Raw genomic sequence first — 18,093 nt, forward strand, 5'->3', positions numbered from 1 at the left:
TGGCATTGCCCTTTGCCCTCCCGTGGAGTCATCTGTTTACTCTCCCTTCACTTCCAGTCACCCCTAGGTCACCCTCCCTCTACCACAGTCACCCATTTTGTCCCCTCTCCCCTCACTCTTCACCTCTCCCCTAGGTCGCTTTCTCAGAGGACTGCCGACGGAGATGGTGGGGACCCCGCGGCCCGGGTCTGCTCTCGGGAGAACCCTCGGTCCACCTTTGCCCCCTCCCCGGGGGCGCGGGAGGCAAGTTTCCGCCCCGTGCTTTCCCCAGTGACAAGACTTGGCGGCGGCCACAGCCTGGGAGGCGGAGGGAGGGACGGCCTGGCTCCCGAGCCCCCTCCCCTGCTGCCGAGCTCGCGCGGTCTGTGTCTCTCTCCGCAAGTGCAGAGACGCGGAGGAGGAGGAGGAGGAGGAGGAGGAGGAGGGAGTTGGGGGAGGATCTCCATTGAAATAAACAACCAGGCAGCAGTTATTAACACGGGAACATGGCGGCCGCAGCCTCAGCCACGGCTTCGGCGGCGAAGGTCAGCGCCGACGGCAGCCGGCACCTGACGGCGTGACCGACCCGAGCCGGTAACCGCGCCTTCCCTGGGGGCCTCAAGGGCGGGCGCGAGGCGGGCGGCGGGCGGGGGGCGCCGCCTCTCCACCCCCCGCCGCGATTGCCCTTCCTGCGCCGAGCCGGGCAGAGCGGTGCGCCGGCGAGAGGGCTGTTTTGTGTACGGGGACTGCTGCCGGAGTGCGCGGAAAACCGGAGTTGCATCCCTGAGGCGCCGCGAAGCTGGGGAGTTGGGGCTTGGGGGTGGGGAGGGCGGGAAGCGGTGGGGAGACGCGGAGTCCCTGGGAGAGAAAGGAGGCGCTCCAGCGCTGTGCGAGAGCTCGGGAGCCGAGTCCCGGAGCGCGAGGCGGGCGGAGGCTGCAGCCCGCGGCGCCGGCGAGAGGTGAGCCGGGAGGCCGGGGGTGCGGGCGCGGCCCCCGCCGGAGGAGCGCGGCGCCCGCCTCCCAGCCGGGTGCGGGGTCGGCGAGGATCTAGGCTCTTGCCCCCTTGGGAGCTGCGAGGCAGACACGGGAAGGTGAATCCTGAGAAGGTCCATTCTTTAATGGAAACGCGGAGCGACTGCATCGGAGGGTGGGAGCCGGGCGAGGGGAGGCAGGACTCGGGAAGTGCTGGGGTGTATGTGTGAAGGTGAAGCGCGTAGTCAGGGCGGCCGGCGGGGTGAGATGCTGGGCAGAGGGGAGCCGCGGCCCGGCGGCCCGGCCCGGCCCGTGTCAGCGCCGGGGGCGGGGGGCGAGGGGCACCGCGCGCCGCGGGCGGACGGGAAGGAGCTGCGGCGGGCGGGGCGCTGGGGCCGAGCAGGCCGGGCCGCGGTGGGGGCGGGGAGCCGGGGGCCGGACCGCGGCGGCGCCGAGCTGGGCTCGCCCCTGACTTAACTTTCTGGGTGCGGGCATGTGTGCCGGAGGCGCGCTGGGGCCGGGGCTGGGGGTGGGAGGCGGTCCGGGAGGTTCCGGGTTGGCTCGCCAGCGCCCCCTTTTCTTTCCCCCTTCTCCCCGCCCCTGAAGGGACAGGCCCTCAGGGCCCCAGGCGGGAAGCGGGAGGGCTCCTCTGGGCCGGCGAGCGACGGTCACGCCCCGGGCCGGGGGACCCTTCTCTCTCGGGCCCCTGGGGGGTGCCGGGGGAGGGGGCCAGGGATGTTTCTGCGTGCTGGAACTCCCTGTTCCCGGCCCCTCCAGGGAGTCCCGGAGGCGTCTCTTCCGAGATCGGGGGTGGGTTGCTCCCTGGTTAGATGGTCCCTCCCTCTTCCCCCTCCCCCTAGTGGTTTCCGGGGCCTGCGGGACCGAGGGGCGGGAATCGGGGACCCGAGCCTCTAGTACCAGCTCGGACCTAGACTGGGCCTAACGCCTCTGGGTGTATCACTGGTAGGGGAAACTTTCCCAAACCGGGGACGGAGCTTGAACACCCTCCTACGCCACCCCGTCCTCTAATCCCACTCCCACTCCACCTCCAATACCTTCCCCTCCCACCGACCCGAATCTCACTGCGTGTGACTGATGGAGCAGTGAGCCAATCGAAGGCGGGGAGCTGACCTGCCGGGTGTGGGTAAGCCAATCGTGAGGGCTGGAGGAAGGAAGGGGGCGGGGTTTCTTCCGGACCAGTTGGAGCAGAGTTGCACGCGGGCGGGGGAGTCATGGAGACGCCAAGAGCTATCCACTCTGGTCCATCCCTAGTCACCGGCTCCTAGATCTGTAGGGTAGTATCACTTATAGGTCCTCTGACCCAAGGAGCCATTTAGAGGTAAACGAAATACAGTATTTCACTGGTACCATACGAGATGTTACACACGACGAAGTCTAAAGCCACTTACGATGTGGCAGTAACTCTCCCAGGCCCGTTTCTAAAATGGCATATATCGTAGTGATCGTGTTCTGGACCTCAGCGCCCGGTTTACGTGCTGAGGGTCATAGGAGTTACCTGTTTACCTCTACCTCGGTTTGACTCAGCTACTCCGGCGTGGGAACAGTGAAATGTGCAAGGGTACTCAGAACCTGAATACCCTTACGTCAATTGATTATTGGGAGTGTAAAGTATCATTGTTTGTAATGGCTTCACTGGTTCCTTGTTTAATTAGACCGCCAATTCCCAAAGTGCACTTGAAAGTTCGGCATATGGGGATCACATTTAAAAAAAAGTTGTGGTTTTATGTTATGCATTTCTTTTCTTCTTTTTTTTCCCTCTTTCTTGAGTAAACAAAATGAAATCAGTAACCAAAGCATCTCTGTTTGAAACATAAAGCGTTGGTATTTAAGGAGTAAAGCTAATTAAAGAATATTTGTCTACAGAAAAGAAGTCTGAGTAAAATGTAGTTTGCCAGATTACTCCCACACAAAAGATTCTTAAAAATAAATTATTTTAGTTTTTTGTTAAACGCTGCTGAATTGGACCGTGTGTGGGCACTTCTCTGGTTTTATGCAAGGTTAGGAGACATCTTTGGTGGTTTTAAGCTGTTGGTTGCGTTCAGTCTAGTGACTTTCTCAACTCCTGACTTTTAAGAAAAGGGAAGGTAGGTCTTTGGTTCTCTATAAAGATCACAGGTTGCTGGGCCGGAGTAGCCTCTTAAAGACAGCAGCTGCTACACCGTGTGTGTGTGTGTGTGTGTGTGTGTGTGTGTGTGTTCCTGTTCTTTGTTGGTGAGGTTAGTGCATACTGACAGCAGCAAGGCTGCTTTTCCCAACTGGAATTTGCAGAATCTTTGGGAGTTCAAAGAATGAATAATATTAAATTGAGAATGAATCCATTCATTTTGTGATAAGTATCCCATATGTTTAACTAATCTTTGGAAGGTTTTTTTTTTTGAGGAATTTTGTGTGCATGATGTTTATACTGGTTTCTCAATCTTTTATTAATATTGGATTACTAAGAAAGAATTGAGGGGGCCTGTAGTTTTAGGGGACAGTACCACACCCTGCAAATGTGTTGTTATAATATACTTTCAGATTTATAACGTGAGTTTCCAGTCCAGTGTAATTTTGAGTATTCATTTAGACAAAAATTAATTGCATTTTGCTGTAGCCTTTGAGGTGTTATGTTAGTGATAGAATACTGAAAACCATGAAGATAAAACAAACAGCTTGCCAGTAGGGTGTATTATAAATTAAACAACATTCCAAATTTGACAACATTGAAACCTCGCCCCCAAATCATTAGTTAATTTAGTTAATGATGGCCATTCTGACATGTGCCCTTCTTTCTCTTTTCTGTATTTGAGAGCAACAAATTATTTTACTTCATTCTCTATAGCAGTCTTTGAAGATGTTCTCCGGTTCTTGGTGGCAGAGTAGCAAGTCCCCTAATGCCTGGCTAGGGGGGAAAAGAAACCTCTCAAGCATACGGAGACATCTAGAAAAAGCTGTGCATCGTCAGCTGTGATTCCATTGTGTGCTCTCAGACGGGATCTGAGCCTTCTTCCTCCTGGGAATTTCAGTCTTAACAGAGGAGTTCTTTGACTTTTAGATGTCAGGATACTGGAACAGAGGGTAGAAAAGAGCTCACCAATTATGAATTTAATATTTTTTAGGTAGTTTGGCTCTGATTTTAACCCTTCATTGGTTAAATATTTACATGACTTTTGCTCAGTGTTAGAGGAGCATTTTACTGGAAATGTAAAATGTAAGGATGGGAGGAAGACTTGGGCTGTGGTATAAAAGTGCGTAAAGAGGTAATTGATGCTCCTTGGTTGGCTTTATCTATAGTTACATCATATTAAAGCTTCCCAAGCCTCAGAATCAAGGACCTGTGAGTAGGGTGTGCTTCCATTACACACCCTATATTTAAGGATTCAGTACCTTAGCTGTTTCAAATCACATCAGGTTGAAATGTGACCCATAATTTGGCAGCTTGGATTTCTTAGAAAAAATTGTGTTGTATTGAGTTTAAAAGCGATTCTTTTAAGTAGTCCTTAGGATGTTGGGTAGCAAAAAATAAAAAGTAGGGCAAGGGTCTCTTTAAACAATTTTTCTAGAAGATTAGTTTTCTGAAATGCACGGTCTGCCCTTCTTTGATATTTTGACCATTATTATGTCATGGTTGAAATTATATTTGAAAGCATAATTAATGCTTAGCTATTTCTATGGCAAAACTGCTATTTAAGAAATTGCTAGCTTTTCAATATTTTGTGTTTATAGTTTTGTTTGGTAATTATGTTATTACATGCTCTATCAGTTTTAAATTAAGAGAATAGGAGGGAGAAAATAAGTGACTGCTTTAAGGTATTGGTCTTTTATTGCAGTAAATCATAAAATCATCGACAAATCAGGATCTTTTCCCCTAATGAAATAGACTATATCTACATACCAATAAGGAAAGCCATTTAAAGGAACACAGAACGAAACCCTGTTTTTTTTTTAATACTCTCTGATATCTCAAGCTAATTTTACCTCCATGCGTTGTTTTCTAAACAAAAAAGATGTTCTTAGCGTTTATGTGTTTATTTCCTTTTGTTGTTTTAAAGGCTTGTAGAAGGGTTTATGAATTTCAAAGTGACGAAAGAATATTATGTCCTGTTACTCTTTAAAGTCTATTAAAAGTAATGTCTGGAAAAGCTATAAAATACAATTTTAGTGTTACTGACCCTCAATTCAGACAGCATAAAGAAAACACATCCTTTATGGATTCTAGATACTAATTTCTAAATAGAGGTGAGAATGTGACTTTTGTGGATATTTTAGAAGCTGGTGTAGTTTTCCTAGCTTTTGTAAAAACTGAGGCAAAACTGATTATGAAAAGGAGTGAGTCTCTTAAAGGTAAATTTGTACAATGAAGGTAACCGAAATTAAGAGACTCTGGCCTGCAGCTAGATCATAATACTCTTGGTTTTTAGGGCAAGGATTTTATGTTTTAAATGTCCATCAGTGACCACATTTGTGGCTTCCTGTGGCTGTGATGACGTAATGCAATTGTGGAAACACTGATTCTAAGACATTTTTCAGATGGTTCCCTAGTTGGAAATTTCTAGAGAATTAAATAAGCAGGGGACCTATGGCGGTATTTTACTTAGCTGCTTTTGAGGCTTTTGGACACAGTATGTTAATTTTAAATAAGAAAAGGAGGAGGTATCTTTAGGTAGTTATTATTAGCAGCTAGTTAAAGGTTCTGAAAGAAAAAATAATTTTTACTTTGGGTATCAATTGACAGATACATGGAAAATTGAAGTTAGCAGGTTAATTCTGGCAGAATTTATGCCGTATAAGCAGCCAATCATGAACTGTTAGGAGTTCCTGATGGCCAACTTAATCCTCGTTTTGGGGTTTTTAGATCTTGTCTTTGCATTCTTACCTCATCTAAGCATTGTTTCATTCATTTGTTCTGTTATTTAATGAGCATTTGAGTGTCCCAGCATTGGCAGTTTATATCAACCAGTGGTTGTTGGTGGCAATTCAACACCAACAGGAATCCCCAATTTGAGGTGCAGTGAAGAAGGAAACTTCATTCAGTGCAGACAGCTCAATTGTGATACAGCACGACTGAACACTGCTGTGGAACAGCTCAATAGTGTTCCAGTTCAATTATGAAGCAGCATGGCTGGGAGGCCGCCCTGCTCTGCTGTGTGCAGGCCTGCTCTGCTTTGGCGAGACTTCAGCTCCTGCCAGGGAAATGCAGTTGTCTGTCTTTGGTAGAAAGGGAAAGTGGACTCTTAGTCAGAGGGGAGCTGACTTATATAGAGAGAAGTCCTTGCCCCCTCTCTCCCTGATTGTTCATACTCATGCAAATGAGGGCTCCAAATCCTCACAGTTTGATTGGTCTAAAAAGCACTGCCCTGATTGGTCAGAATGAAGCTTCTCAGGTTGCTTGGTGAAGGGCTTTAGCTGTGTAGCTCCCATTGGATGGGGAAAGCCTCAGTCCTATTGGTTGAAATACAATTTCAGGAACTCCTTTATAAGGGCTGGCTCAGATGGCAGGAACACAGTGCAGGCAGGCAGCGCTGAAGTGTGGCTTGTGTGAGAGGCCCCTGTTTAGAAATGGCTGCTAGGCTCTGTTTTCTAAAATTTGAGCCCAGTTACCACCAGGAGTTCTTAATAGCTTTCTTTTTTCACAGGGTCCACAGATAGTACACACCGTCACAAGGCTGGTGATTAAAGCGGGAACATACAATGGGTGACATGTTTTGGTGGGGGAGAAGGTGGAAAGGGACATGTTTGCCTTAATTTTAGTTTGCTTTGATACTAAAGATTTGTTCCCTTTTTGTGTGTGTATAATTTTAATTACATAATGTCAGAAAATTCTGCTCTGATTTGGGTTTGGGTTTTTTCCCCTGAAGGTAGGATTATAATGTTTACAGTAAAAAGGTTGCTAAATGCCCTCTTGACTGATTAGCTTATGAGTAAATAAGTTTCCTTTAATAAAAGTATGAACATTTATAATTCGTTTTTTATTTCCTCTGAGATTATGTCATATGTGGTCAGGATGGTAGTCTTTAGTTGGTTGAAGGTGACGGCGCAATATGTCAGGGACCTTCCATTTCTATGGATTATCTGTGTGTTATCTGTCGCTGCTTCAAGGTTGGGACAGTCTGGGCTTTACTACCCTAAGTTTGTAAAGGATGGAAAACTCCCTTGCGCAGCCTTTCACAGGTGTTCTGTGATGGTTGTCCGTTTTTCTAGATGTAACATTTTTGACTAAAATGCTTATATTGGGAGAGTAACGATAACATCAATGATAAAAGCAACTATCGCTGAGTGTCAGCAACCTGCTGTAGTAGTTCCCACTTAATCACAGTTTTGTTTTCCGCAGTTTCAGTTGCCCACGGTCAAGCACAGTCTGAAAATGGAAAATTCTAGAAAGAAACAATTTATAAGTTTTAAATTGCGTGCTTGAGTAGCATGATGAAATCTCATGCCATCCCACACTGTCCCATTCCGTCCCACCTGAGACATGACTGATCCCTTTGTCCAGTGTCTACATTGCTGATCAGTCACTTAGTTGCCATTTAGGTTATTAGATTGACTCTAGTGGCATGTTAGGGCTTGTGTTCAAGTAACCCTTATTTTACTTAAGAGTGGGCCCCAAATAGCAAGAGTAGTGATGCTGGCAATTTGGATATGCCAAAGAGAAGCCATCAGGTACTTCCTTCAAGTGAAAAGGTGAAAGTTCTCTACTTAATAAGAAAAGAAAAAAAATCGTATGCTGAGGTTGCTAAGATTTATGGAAGACTGAATCTTCTATCTGTGAAATTGCATAATTTATAAATTAAACTTTGTCATAGGTACATATATACAGGAAAAAACAGTATATGCAGGGTTTCTTACTATCCGTGTTTCAGGCATCCACTGGGGTTCATAGGATGTATCCCCCACGGATAGGTCGGAACTGTATAGCCTTTTTGAGATGTGTTTCAATCTTTCATTTTTGGCACAACCCTATAAAATAGAGGTTACCCCCATTTCCAGAATATGAAGCTTAAAGAGTATTAAGTCATTGTGCCTATGGGCAAAACTTTGGGGGGAAATTAACTTTGCCCAGTGAGTAGGGAAAGAAATAAATATCAGAGGGAATGGTGAGTCTGCGAATGAGAATGTCTTCCTTCAAGGAATCTGATAAGTAAATGTTTGCAGGCCTTTATAAGACTCTCAGTCTCGTTGTTTAGTCCATAAAAAAGGATGAATAGATTCGAATGGGTCCAGTCCTGCAAATAATGTCAGCAGGTATCTCCCAAACCCTTGCCTCAAGGCAGGCCTAAACCTGGACAGATGTTAATTACCTTGCCATCTGCACTAAAAAAGCCCAGTGTGTAACAATTCTTAAATTGCAGGGTTCTTTTGTGTCTTAATTTTCACAGAAGAAGAACTGTAATAGATGTAAAAACGAATAATGTTTATTGAGTGCTCACTAAGAGCCTGGTATTAGGATTAAGATGCCCTTTTTGTGTACTTTTGTATGTTTCCACTGTAATGCAGTGATATGATAATAATATCATTCCTCTTTAATCGTTCAGGAAGTGGAGGCATAGAGCTGTCAGATAACTTGCCAAAGGTCACGTAGCCAGACTACTAGAGAGGAGTTTGAACCCAGGCAAACATTGTACCTTAGCCCTGCCCTCTTAACTTCTGTTCTTGCTAGCTGGTAGGCTACATTTCCTTCCAGCATAGTGTGGATTTGCCTTATCCAGTGCTTTGTTGAGATAACACAGTAATTCTCCACTAGGAAAGGGAAAATGGGTAGGAGTGTGTTTTGAAAAATCCTGTTCAGGTTGCCTATTGTTTCTTACAATTAAAAGCTCAGAAAATAAGTTCAAGAAAACTTGATTGTGGAGGATAGGGAGACAGGAGAGAGCGAGCCTGGGGTGAGTCCCAGGGGATGGAGGTGCTGGTAATACATGCAGTCGTCTGATTTGTGCTCTGCTATTTGTGGAATTCTTCTGTCTGCTCAGTTGTTTGGAGGGAGTGAGCAGGGCTTCCAGGGAACCCCTTCACCTTAGGCACATGTGGGGGTCATCATGCACTGCGTTTAGTGTTCCAGCTGCTGAGGACGGAAGACTAGTTGTCACAGATGAAAATGTAATGCGCGGTATTTTCTGTTCATTTAGTGTGTCCGTATGAAATGTGATCCCACATCTCCAAAGCTTAACATGCAGAGTGTGAGTGAGTTCTGGAAGCTCCTGTTGGTGCTGACTGATCTCTCTGCCCATTGAAGTGCCCGTCTAAATGAGGGTTGTCTTTTCTAGATGAGCGCTGCTTATACAATCAGCTCATAATTCAGACATGAAATGACTTCCCTTTTCTTGGGTGTTATGGCGGGTTTGTGAGACTATTTAATAGTAATTTAGATGAAAATGTCTAATTCTATTGTTGTTTGATAATGAAAAGCTTTGCGTTTTTGTCAAAATGTAAATTTAAAAATTGAATTGCATATCATAGGGGAGCCTATAGATTTGCGTCATTTCTGGGCATCTCTAGAGTCAAACTAAATGGAAAATTTAGATAGTTATATGGATAAAAAAATATTAAAATACATTTTTACTGTGCTGGTATATATTTAAAAGTAGAATTATTCATAAATATGTTTATTAGGTAATCACCTCTAGTTATTGTTGGCGCGTAGGTAGCAAATTCTTTCTCATATATTTTTAGATTCCTAAATAAGGAATACAGAGTATCAGGAATGTATGCATTTCTACAAATTTAACAGAATCATATTTTTCTTTTCCGTCATAGTATGTCTTGAAATGACAAAAGCTGGTTGTGATAGTTCTGGAGACGGGGTGCTGAGGCGATTCTGCGGGGCGGCAGTGGTTCTGGTGTTGGGCGTCCTGTGCCGGGAGATGAAACGCAGCACCGCTCATTACCTGGAAGTGAGAATGGAGTGGTAAAGAAGGGCATCACTTGAGACTGCTTCCATTTGGGTCTCAGTCTTCTGTAGATTCTCCTCGGCCTCCTTTAACCTCTTCCGCCCCAACTTGCTCAGTTTTTTTCCGTGAAGTTGGAGCTGGAAGATGGGTGGTAGTGAAAGGAGCACAGTCAGGATTGTGAAGAAGTCTGTTGGGCTCGTGAAGTATTTCACGTATGATCATGATGTACGGTTTCCCTCTTTACCAAACAGATTTGCTCTGCTAACAGCACTCAGTGAAGAAGCTGGCTATCTGTTAAGGAAGCCGTGAGGTTGAAAACAGATCACTTAACACAGACACGGTGCACTAATTGGCTGACTTGTTGGAAGCTGGTCGCCTGCTGGCCGCTGCGGTCCTGCAGACGGGGTGCTGCGCCTCTGTTGTCTAATAGGATCGAGTGTTACATTCCCCGGCTTTTAGGGGTTTTATTTCTCCTGCGTAAGGATAGTGTTACGGATTCCATAGCGTTAGATATCCTGAAAGTGTTCATTAGAGTTAAGTGGTCAGAACGGGCGTAAGTTGGAAATACTAAGGTGATTTGAGATTGGGGAAAATTGTGACCAAATTTCTAAACCTTAGGAGCACCTGCCTGTGTGGAGTTCTTGGTGGTGTAGTGTTGTATGTTCCGTTTCCGTAATTCTATTTTGAGAATTATTTTTTGTGCAGTGTTCTTGTTGCTGTTTTGAGTAGTACTGAAATCTTGATTTCTTAAAGCTTTTCTATAATAAAAGTATGATAGAAACATGTTTCTTCTATTCTAAGATGTCCTTTTATTCTAGCACCACCAGGGTCTTTTATAAATAAATAGTAAATTAAGAATTGTACTAATAATGAAAGGCTTTGAGCTATTAGATGTAACACAAGAAAAAGGACATGATGTTCTTGTGAACTGAACACATTGATGGGTACATTTGACAGTGACAAAAGTCAACAAAATGCCTGGACATTGAAGGACATTAGAAATAAAACTGGAGCATGAATCTTTCTCTGGTTAAAGGACAGTCACTTAATAACGACAACATTCCCATAATCATTGATGACCTCATTGCAATAGTAAATATTCTCCCTTTGAGAAAAGGTGAAAAGAGCCAGGAGATGAGGGAACCCAGATTTTGGGATGTAGGCAGGCAGAGGCTTGGGCAGGAAGGGATGGGACCTGGGCGCATCTGGCCTGGCCCTCCCTGCACGCTGTAGGTGAGCTGGCACTCCTGCAAGGGCCATGCTTCTTGTTAGAAGAGGTCCTCAGCTGCTCCCTGCCTCTTCTCACTGTCACTGTCACTGGGGCAGCCATTGACCTGGTGGGGAAGGCGAGGGAGAGGAGACAGGAGAGAGCGAGCCTGGGGTGAGTCCCAGGGGATGGAGGTGCCAGAGGTCATCACCTGTGTCTGCGTCACCAGTTGTCTGCGTCGGGGTGCCCGTCACAGCAGTCCCGGATGGAGCCTTCTGAGCTGCGTCCTTAGTTCTGGATCAGAGGACAGTGCTGAGAAGGGCCTGCTGCCTCCTGGCGCCTCTGAGCCCCACAGCCCTTCCACCCCCACGGTGTCACCAGACTGAGCATTTGGGGATTCTTTGCCCTTTATCAGTGGGAGTGAGGGCACGACACCACCCAAGAACAGGTAAAGACCAGGAAAGGCAAGGGCAGGCTTCTGGGGCTGTGACTTTCCGAGACTGCGCTCCTTGCCTTTGCCTGGCGTGGCCTCAGGAGTGAGGGACGCCTTCTCCCTGAGTGACAGTGTTTTCCAGGCTCTGCTAGCGCTTTTCTGGTCTCCTTGAGAACGTTCCCAGTGGGTTCAGGTGTCTCTAGCAGCTTCAGTCCAATCTTTCTGGGCTTGCCTCATTTCTTCATAGATGTTTACTCTTCTTCGAGAAAGGGATTCATTGAGTGTGTAATGGGGTAAAAAAGAGAGTGGCAGCAGTAAGAAACTGGAGGTGGCCTCCAGAGGAGCTGCTGTGTTGAATCTAGGCACAGAGGTTAGGACTGCGCGAATGGAAAATACTGAGGGAAAGAAGAGCCTTGACAGAACTCTGTAACGTGATGAAGGTATGTGTAGAAGGCACATACGTGCTCTTGCAGCTGGAAAGATTTTTAAGGATGTACTATTACTAGTTTATCAACTTTATCAAACTGAATAGTAAACTTAGAGTACTTGTTACTTTTAGTGGATTAGGCCACTTATACAGACTTTTTTGGGGAGGTTTAGATAAATACATGGAGCGTGAGTTGATAACATGTTAGTAAAGCAAATTAGAGTTTTTGGTATACATTCTTTGAAGTTCAATATCAAGGAGAAAAACGATAAACTAAAACACTGGCATTAAAATTCGTCCGTCTGTTGTGTTCTATAACTATGTCTAAAATGATTATATGCATTGGCTTATTGTCTGACTAAAACAGGTACAACAGAATATGGTACCTGTGTTCTTATTGGTTTGCTAAATTTGGGGTACATGGTAAGGATGGAAATTATATATTTACATATTTTTTTATTCATACTCCCCCTCCTCTCAAATAGTACATAGAACATCTTAAAGGCTTTCATTTTAAAACTATATTTTGAAGTGGTTTAACAAATTCTTCTTCCATACTCTAAATCATTAATAGACTGATCTGCCCAAAAAATCCCTTTTATAATAATAATTCCCCACTCACTAGCGCATGACATTGCCAAACACTAATAAGATCTGTCACAAACCCACGTTTCCCTATTTCTACTCTTTACCTGAGCCTTTGTACCTGTGAGTCTGTTCTTCTGGGCCTCTAGTGAACATGTATGTTGGTTCACATGCTCTTTGATTTGCCTAGAGAAAGCTAATGTTATTCTAAAATTTAGGAAGCAATCCTTTGAGGTAAAACTCTATGTGGGAGTTTATATTAGTGATCTCAGTTAATAGCGATATGTATATAATCAAAACAAATGGAGTCTAACAATATTCAGAGGTTATTAGTAAATTGCTTATTACACTGATTACAGATTTTTCAAAAATGTATATAACAAGAAAGTCCACTTACCTTCAAATCAGAAACAATAAAGACTTAAATTTTTGGCTTTGTGGCTTCAGTCAAACTGAACATTTTTCATACCCAGACTTATTAAATTTTCCCCTGCAGAATATTTTGACACTATGGTGAGAAGAAGGATTAATAATCTCAGTTTATAGTGGAAAGAGGAGAAAAAAGGTAAAGGAAACCTTGGGGAAATTCAGTAGTTCTGGAAAGGTAATAAAACAAAGCCAAATACAAAGAAAGTATACCAGGTTAGGCACTTAAATACTTCCTTTGAAGAAGTGATAAAAAAGAACGAAACTGTCACTTGAAGGGCTGATGTCTCAATAGATGAAATAATGAAATTCTACAGCTGTCTGAAGAGCAAAGCCATCATGGTCCACATATTAATATATATTTGTGGCAACACCTATAAAAATATTCTCAACCTTCTCCTAAAATTTCTACTCAAAAAATAATTCCTTATTCTGTGGGATTGCTATATTTGCAGAATAAGTCAGAAGGCTATTTATCTGTCTGTCCTCTACTCACATTCTGTCACCAACCAATTATATATTAAGTAGTTGAAACAGTATACAACTCAGGTGGAAAAGCAGGGTTGTGCTTTGTGATATGCAGTGTCATATGTCTCTATTTCTTAGCTCCCATGATGCTTCAATAATGTGGTAGAATGATTGGCTAAATACCAGCATTCCCCGTGTGTGTGTGTGTGTGTGTGTGTGTGTGTATTGGATGAACTATTTGAAAGTAAGTTACAGATGACCCTTTATTTATAAAGTACATTGCCTTAAAGTCATTATCTTATAGAGCCCACACAATACCACTGTTATACCTAAGAAAACTAATATGAAATATCAACCCTCTATTTCAGTTTTCCCAGTTGTCCCCAATATGTCTGTTATAGCTTTGGTTTTCAAACCAGGATTAATCAAGTTCACTCATTGTATTTGCTTCTATAGGTCTTTTAATATGAAACAGTGCCCTAATTTTTGTTTGTTCTTTGTTTTATTTTCTTTTTAGACTGACTTTTTTAAAGCTTATTGTTTTCAAGTAAAAAATTTTTAGTTGTGGTAAAATCCATATAAAATTTACAGTCGTAGTTGTTAAGTGTATAGTTCAGTGATGTTAAGTGTATTCACATTGTTGTGCAAGCAGTCTTTTCAGTGTTGGGACTTCAGTTTTCTTCCAAAGTGTTAGGAAATTAAATTGTTCAATGTATTAATGAATTTGATTAGGGCTAAAGAAAAGCATAACCTTTGAGAGCTTATTGCTTGAGATAGTAGCATCTTAGAACATTTTTGTGGCACATGCTCCTTCCGAAATCTCTTTAGATCTGGACCTAGATGTACTTACTACAAGTCCGTGGTAAGGAGATACACCTACTGCCGTGAGGGATGGAGAGGCAGACGGAACACCTGCCTAAGAGAATATTTATAGTCAGAGAACTCGTCGGAGTTTTTCCTGGAAGAAGGTAGATTTCTCTTTTGGGAGGAGGGTTGAGATCGAGACATTGATTTTGTAGCCCACATGACTAAATAGACAGCTTTTATTCAGACACTTCCTTGGAGTAACGTTACAGAGACAAAAGTTTCCTGGGGCTTTTAGGACTGTGGCAGCTGAGTTTCTTGAATACTTGACTATACCTTAACTTTGAATTTGGTGGTTTCTGTTTTTTGCTTTTTCTTTGCAGTGTCTTCGTTCGTTCTCCCTTCTGAATTTCCCACTCCCAAATTATTCCCTGCTTCTTTAGTTTCTCTGTACTCTCCACTTCTCGTTCCGACTTGAGAACCTTATTAAAGTATGGTGGAGCCCTGTCTTCCCTCACGAATCACAGTGGTTCATTCTCATCCGGGGCTCATTCTCACTTTGAGAATATAAAGGTAAAAATCACTCACAGGTGTGCAGTGTACACCAACTAGGTTAGTCTCACCCACCTAACCCAGTGGAAAAGGCCTAATTAGATTCCTAATATAGAGCTAGAAACCTCCGCGTAAGAGTTGTGGGTGGGAAAGACACTAGTACTCAAAGAAAACAAGAAATAAGACAAGAATTTGAATAATCCCAGGATAACTCTCACCTTGAAACTTTTAGCTTCAGGAAAAAAAAAAGAAAGACTAGAACCAAGGTTATCTTCTCTTCCTCAAAGTAATCCTCGTGGAGGTGGAACGCTGTTAGGCTAATGGCCATGAACCTTGCTGTGACCCTGACTGGATGCGCAGAGACGCAGACACCCCCACAATAAAACAAAACCAAACCAAATATGCCTCTCAAGAGTAATGGGAATGTTATTTTTAATATTTAAACTGGGAAATCATATACTTAGTAAACAGATAAGAAGCATCAGGAATGGAAAGAAATGTGGGACTGTCTACAGGCCTTATTGTTTAACAAATACGGGCAATTTTGGGTCAGCAGGGAGGAAAGTACTTAAGGGTTCTGAAATGTAACCAAGACAGGGACATTAAAGATAGGTGTTGGGTGTTGGCAGGGGCAGCAAAAATAATATTAAAAAAGTGATATTATCGTGAAACTGTACAACACCTTCAGAAAATGAGGTCTTGTGTATCTAATTTTTCTGGTTCTGGTTTTATTTCTTTGAGCACCTCAAATTTTAAAATTAGTCATTTAAGAGAAAATACTTTAAAATGCGTATCATTTCCCTATTTTATAAACTGATTTGAAATGTGCTAAAATTCACGAGGTCCATGAGATCTTTTAAGATACTGGTGTCTGTCTCTCCACTAAGTAACTGGAAATCGTAGACCCCTCTATATGGCTCTCTAGCTAACCGCTGGACTTGCCGTTTCCGTTTCTGTTCACTGGGTGTTATGAATCCTTTTTGTGTATATGTGTACATGTTTACAAAATGTATTTTTATTTGTAATAAGTTTCTGCTTCTTTCTGATTTTCTGCACTTTATCTGCTGTGAGTTTGGAAACCAGATAACCAGGTTTGTTTATTGTTTATTTAGCAAAAACTTAACGAGTGCTTCATAGCTACCAGACATTGGGAATACAAAGATTAAAAAAGAAGTGGCCCATCCTTGAAGATCTCACTATTTAGGGAAGGAAAGACACAAGTAATTACAATACAGTATGTGCATTAGAATAGACAAATTTATGCAGAGGGCTAAATGGATACTTTATAGGAACAAACAGTTAATTTTGTGCGGTAAGGAAAGCCTTCATAGCTGCTGTAGTGTTTGATTTGAGCCTCAAAGGCTAATTGAGATTTTGTCAGAGAAGAGAAAAGGCATTCTAGAGACACGTGCACAGGATGAAGATAGAAAATATAGTATGTTTGTATTTCCTCTTATATCCACTTTTCATGAGATTTATAGGAGAATCTGAGAGACTCGTATCCATAAAGCTAGTGATTTTAGGGCACAGAATTTGGGATATTTGTTTTGAAATGTACAGAAAAAAGCCTTTTATTCTTTGTCTCCTTTTCATTTCTTGCTTGTGTTCTGGATTAGGGAGTTCTGTTTACTGTTGCTGCAAAATATACCATCCGAAACTTGGTAGCAGTGTGCTCACAAATGTGGGTCACGATTGGAAAATGTGTGACACGTGTGTCTTGATGGACACAGCTTATCTGCTCCATGATTCTGGCATCTCAGCTGGGAAGCTCACAGCCGGGACCGAGTCAACTGCTCAGCCCTGGAGTCAGCTCGAGGCTTGCTTTGCTCTCTTATGTGGCCGGCTTCTGCTGTGGGCTGTTGGCTGGGACCTGGGAGGAGTGACAGGCGGGAATCCCTACATAAGGCCTCTGTGTCCCTGCTCGGGCTTCCTCACAGCGCGGCGATGGCGTTCCGTGAGGGAGCGTTCCAAGGAAGCGGTGCCGCCTTTTATGATTTAACCGTGGAAGTCACATGGGGTCACTCATGCCTTAGTCACAAGCCTCCCGTATCCAGATTCAGAGCATAGATCTGGGAACATGGACCCCAGCTTTCCTTGGGAGGAATGTGAAAAGTCGAGTCAGAAGATGAGCGCGTGGCCTGGGAGGTTGTGGTCATCTCTGGGAACCGTCATTTGTCACAGGCTAAGCTGTAGAAAGTCGCAGTGTTACTGTCCTTTCCTTTAAAAGAAGAGAAGAGGAAGGAGGATTAATTATTTCTGAGATACATGAAGTTCCTACATATGAGATGTAATGACCAGCCGTTCTGTAGTCCCACAAAAGCCAATATTCTTAAACTATAGCTAATGGGATTTTAGTTAGAAGAACTTTCTGGTAAAAATTGATACCTGTTTTTTTTTTTTTTAAATCAGGGAAACTTTGCATGATTTCAAAGTAAGTTTCATAATGTTAAGCATGTATTGCCTGTGGGTGTGTGTCCCTGTCACTTTGAACAGGTGATTTAATGTTTTTCAAGCCCAATTTCTATTTTTGTTGAATGGGGATAATAATACTTACTTGCCTCACAAGTGGTGAGGATCAAATAGGTTTTATTATTGATGAAACAGAATAAATTAGATTTTAAAGAAATCTTCCGGTAAAGGATCTGTTTATCACTAAGGAGGATTCTAGGGCATTAGTCAATCTTTCTAAAATCTTTCTTTAAATTCTAGAATTATCATTTTTTTCCCCCAAATAGAGGAAAATGTGGCTTCTTTCTATTTGTCGTAACTATTCCTGTGCTTACTGTGTAGAACTCTTGATTTAAATGATCACAACATATATTTTGGACTGTTTGTTTTACCAGAAACATTTCTGGGGAGTTAGCCCCGAAAGCCACTCCTGATGTGGGTAATAATTAACACGGTCCCCGTGGAAAGCACCAGAATGGTGCTGCTTCAGCAGATCATTTTATAGATAAGGCAGCTTTTTGCTAAAAGCGATGCTGCTTTTCATGTGCTGGGAGCATGGATGATAGACTTTTTATTCTAAGTCTGTAGTCCAGATTTCAGAATGCATAACTTGCCTACTTTGCTTATCAAAATGGAAAGTCCGCAATCTCTCTGAGGTTTAGAAAAGTATGGGTGGGTCTCTGCTTTTTTTTAAAGACTCTTCAAGTGACTGATAGATGTGGTAGGAAGCGAGGCTTGGAGGTCCCCTGGCCTCAGTCCTGAGAGAGGCGGGGGCGTGGGACCCTCCTTTCCACCAGGAATGCCAGTTGCCTGAGGAGGAGAGGGATAGGGACACTCAGCGAGCGGGGAGGTTCCCAGGCAAGACTATCCATCGTCTTTCTGCCTGCAGTGTTTGAGCGCACTCTTC

At 43.6% G+C, this 18,093-nt stretch overlaps 1 protein-coding gene across 5 annotated transcripts in view; it reads left to right on the forward strand.

Annotated features, from left to right (window-relative positions):
• The first annotated feature begins 438 nt into the window (after positions 1–438).
• The window catches only part of NCOA2 (nuclear receptor coactivator 2), a 255,430-nt gene continuing 237,775 nt past the window's right edge, over positions 439–18,093 (forward strand). For 2 of the 5 annotated variants that reach the window (XM_033125740.1, XM_033125745.1), the window contains exon 1: positions 465–573. The gene's annotated coding sequence lies outside the window, so the exon portion shown is untranslated. Of the gene's footprint in view, positions 574–822; positions 939–1,049; positions 1,071–18,093 lie in introns of those variants that run through there. The other 3 variants (XM_033125744.1, XM_033125741.1, XM_033125743.1) reach the window with 3 other exon arrangements.

Source organism: Rhinolophus ferrumequinum, chromosome 14, assembly GCF_004115265.2.
Source record: "Rhinolophus ferrumequinum isolate MPI-CBG mRhiFer1 chromosome 14, mRhiFer1_v1.p, whole genome shotgun sequence".
NCBI classification, from domain to species: domain Eukaryota; kingdom Metazoa; phylum Chordata; class Mammalia; order Chiroptera; family Rhinolophidae; genus Rhinolophus; species Rhinolophus ferrumequinum.